Raw genomic sequence first — 4,476 nt, forward strand, 5'->3', positions numbered from 1 at the left:
TAGAAGAAGGATAATACATATTTAAGTCATCTAGTGTGAACCATATAATTTTGTTTCAGGAACATGAGGATGAATATTTATGGTTGAGATTGGCAGCTCTTGAGTAAGCTATTGAATCTCTTTTATTAATTCTATTTGGAGAAGATCATCAGAAAAGTTGTGATTTGTTTTTTTAAAGTTATCTCAGCTCTCAAGCATTTTCTCCACAAATAGTACTTTGAATCGAAATAGTTGCTTGCTGTAGAGACTAATAACATTAGGGCTGGGGTGGCAGCAGCAGCAGCAGTGGGAGGAAGCAGGTCTGGAGGCTGAGCGAGGGTCGCAGCTGGTGGGAGGCGGCCATGAGCCACCTGGGACAGAATGTCACGATGGACAAGGGGGGCATGCTCCTGCTCCCCGAGTGCTTGCTCTAGCAGATCTTCCTGAGCCTGGGACCCAGCGACGTGGTGGCCATGGGGCAGGTGTACCGCCAGTGGCAGGCCTTGTTCCGGGATGGAGCAGTTCTACCCCTACTACCGTGTGGCCCGCGATATACCGTGACACCCAGCCACCACGTCCTGCTATAATGAGTTCCAGAGGCTCTATGGCATTGTGCCGTGCGTGCAGATGCAGCACAAGGACCAGGTCCTGTACCTCAGCTTCTCCCACTCAGCCTCCCAGTTCGCCTCCTGCTCCAAGGTCTGCAGCGTCAAGATCCGGAGCAACGATCTGGTTATCTCGCTGCTGCGCAGCACGGACATGCGGCCCTACAACTGGAGCTACACCCAGTTCTCCCAGTTCAACCAGGACGACACGCTGCTGCTGGTGTCCGGCATGTTCCTGGGGCCCCACAACTCCTTCTCCGAGGAGATTGCTGTCATCAGCCTGGTTACCTTAGCCCTGCTGTCCAGCGTGCACAACTTGCTCTAGAATGTGTTTGGCTGCTTGGCTGACCGAGATCAGCCTCATCTCCTGGAACCTGTACCTGATTGGCTACGTCACCTCAGGCTCCGTGCTCTGGCTTAACAATGCCTTTCAGAACGTGGAGTCCGAGAACTTGAACGTGGTAAAGCAGCTCTTCAAGATTCAGAACTTCAATGCCAGCACCCTCCGCACCGTCACGGTGACCGACTGCAGCCGCTTTGAAAGTCCCGACCTGTTGCTGTACACTGGTGACCCAGCCCAGAGAGCCTGGCAAGTTTTGGACCTGGGTGAAGGCAGCAGCGTTGGTGGTGGCGGCGCTGAGACCGAGGCCCTGACCCGGGCCAAGGAGGATCTGCGACAATTCCTTGACGACATCTTGGATGGGCACTTGCAGCCCACACTGTCTGAGAACATGGTGGAGACCAGAGAGGCCACGCTGCTGGCCCAGGGCCGCACCAGTACCTTATTTTCAGCAGGCAGCCTCACCTACTCGCCACACCAGATCTTCATCAAGCAGATTCTGCAGCATCAGATGACTACAGCGGGCTTGTGCTGGGGGAAGAGCGGACCACGGACGAGTTATTCGACTCACTGGCCCACGTCCTTGAAGTGCAAGGACATGTCATTGGGATGGCCCTGTCGCCTAACCACAGGTACCTGTACGTGAACAGCTACTCCTGGCCCAGCCGAGCCGTGGTGGCCCCCATGCAGCCCTTGCCGATTGCTCAGGGGATCGACCTGTACGTGTTGGACATTAAGACCAAGCGGGAAGTGAAGCGTGCTCTACGTGTCCACCGCGCCTACACGCCCAATGACAAGTGCTTCTTCATCTTCCTCGATTTCATCAGGGACTTCGTGGCCATTGGGGCGGAAGACCTGCACAACTACATCTGGGACCGCCACTGCAACATCTGCCTAGCCAAGCTGCGGCACGAAGACGTGGTCAGCTCGGTGGCCTTCAGCTCCCGTGAGCAGGAGTTCTTGCTGACTGCCAGGATCCATGCCACCATCAATGTCTGGTGGTCCCCTCGCACCATGCATGCCAGCCAGGCCCCACGCCCGCACCCCTTCTGCTGGTTTGCCAGCCAGAGACGTTGACAGACGCCTTTGGCTGCGAGACCGAGCTAGCCCGCATGGGTAGCAGAAACTCTGCTGTCCTCCAGCTGCTTGGACCCGGCCAGCGTCGTCATGGGCCCTCATCTTTAGCGTGGGGTGCAGAGCTGGCACAGCAGCAATGTCTGAGCGCGGCCTGACCCCAATACATGCACAAGCACGTCTCACCGCCGTGACACGTGGCACTGGGGGCCGGTTGCCCTGCCGCACCACAGACCTCACTTTTGTCCATGCCTGTTAAGGGAGGGACTTGACATATTGGGTGGCCGTCCGCCAGGACCCTCTGGCTGCAAACCCAGCTCTACGCTGGCTGACAAGCTCTCTGCTGGTTCACAGGGCAGCAGCACTTTACTGGATCTGACTGCCCTGGGCCCAGGCCCCTCCTCTGACCACCTAGCTAGATCAGCAGCTGGGGGACGAGCAGGTCAGCCTGCCACAGGCGCAGGCCTGTCCAACGCACTAGAGTATATGCTTGGTTACTTGTCACCTGTTCTCTGAATAAACCGTTGCCAAAAAAAAAAAAAAAATAGCTAGCATGGATTAAATATTTACTATCTATACAACAACAACAACAATCACAGTTTTAAGAAAGTTACAAGTATTATTTCATACAGCTGATTCTACTTCTTATCCCTGATATGAGTTGAACTGTGCCCCCTTAAAATATATGGTGAACTCCTTATTTTTAGTATCTGAGAATAGATCTTATTGCAAATAGGAAATTTGAAGATGTAATGAATTAAATTAACATGGTCATACTGATGTATGACTAGTATCTTTATAAAGTGAAAAGTAATACAGAAACACAGATGCACAAGGGACCAGCAGTGTGAAGACAAGGCAGAGATTGTAATTATGCTCCAACAAAGCAAGGGATACCTGGGATTACTAGAGCTAGGAGAAATAGGAAAAGATGTTTCCCTGGATCTTTCAGAGAGAACCTGAACCAGCGGACACCTTAATTTTATACTTATAGCATTAAGAACTGTGAGGACAAATATAAATCTGTGTCATTTTAAACCACCTAATTTGTGGTGTGTTGTTAAGGCAGCCCTAGGAAACTGAGACAATCCCTATGCTATTGATAAGAAAGCCGATGAAGGAAGGTTAAGAAACTTGATTTTTAGTGTCTTATGTGGGCCAAACAAAAATTAGACCTTAATTCATTTACAAGAAAGAGAATATAATCTTAAGAAAGTGTTAGTTCTCAATACGAATTAGCATGAATTGAGCTCTGGTAGCGTAGTGGTTACGAATCGGGCTGTGAACTGTAAGGTCAGCAGTTGGAAACTACCAGCGGTTCCACGGGAGAAAGACGAGGCGTTCTGCTCCCATAAAGATTTACAGCCTCGGAAACCCTGTGCAGGGTCGCTATGAGTCGGAACCGATTCCATGGCATTTAACAACAACAACAATCAGTATATACTGAGAATACACATCCAGTTAAGAAGAGCCACTTTACCATTCAGTGTCCATAAGAAAAGGAAAATTAGACATGATTAACCAATTAGGGAACATGGTGGCTCCATAGGACAAGCACTGGCCTGGAACCACAAGCACACTACCTTAAGTACACCAGCTGTTCTTAGGGAGAAATATGAGGCTTTCTGTTCCCACAAAGATTTATTGCTTCAGAAACCCTATACAGGGTTTTTCTGAGTCAGAAACAACTTGATGGCTCTTAACAACAATAAAAACAATAGCCAATCAAAGCAAAGGGCAAGATACTTATATAAAGTTTTGAAAACACGTTGTAATTGTGTAAATTGGAGCCACTCAGTTTGGTTGCTTCCTGTTAAAAAAAAAGTTTTCTTGTTCAGTAAATCATTTTAACTCTTAATTGCTCCATGATCAGAATTTTATTTTAATAAGTACATGGCCAGATGTCCAAAAGTCAGGTCACCTGTTGATATAAGAGGAACTTTTTTTTTTTTTTAAGTTTTTATTGTGAAAACATCAGTTTTACATTCATCCTATCGTGTTTCGTTTCATTGCAATGATTACAATCCCTTCCATGCATCATTATTCAACAGCATTTGCTTCCAATCCATCTGTGGTGCTTTTTTTTTCCAGATGTGCACCTAAGCACTCAGGAATATATAACCATTCAAACAACCAAAGTGTATATATACCCTGCAAGCCAGCCTCCCCATGGCAGCACACAGCCCCTCTCCCTCCTTGAGTCTACAGTCCCCAGCCACTCCATCTCTCCATATCATTGTCTCTGCCTCCATCTCTGGCATCTCTGCTTCTCTGGATAGGGTCCCACACTCTGCTCTTCTCCCTTGACCGTCCCAGGGTCCTCTGTTCCTGGACTGCAAGATGACCCACTTCCCTCCTTTTGTTATAAAACATCTACCTTTACATTTGCAACATTCATAATCAGTCCTGATAGCAATTATTTACTATTGAACCACAAGAGTCTTATCTCCATCTCCTTTCACCAGTCCTGTCCATACA

At 48.7% G+C, this 4,476-nt stretch overlaps 1 pseudogene; it reads left to right on the forward strand.

Annotated features, from left to right (window-relative positions):
• The first annotated feature begins 368 nt into the window (after positions 1–368).
• LOC102840109 lies at positions 369–2,001 on the forward strand (annotated as a pseudogene).
• The last annotated feature ends 2,475 nt before the right edge of the window (positions 2,002–4,476 follow it).

The sequence above is a fragment of the Chrysochloris asiatica genome, unplaced genomic scaffold, assembly GCF_000296735.1.
Source record: "Chrysochloris asiatica unplaced genomic scaffold, ChrAsi1.0 scaffold00111, whole genome shotgun sequence".
Taxonomy (NCBI): Eukaryota; Metazoa; Chordata; class Mammalia; order Afrosoricida; family Chrysochloridae; genus Chrysochloris; species Chrysochloris asiatica.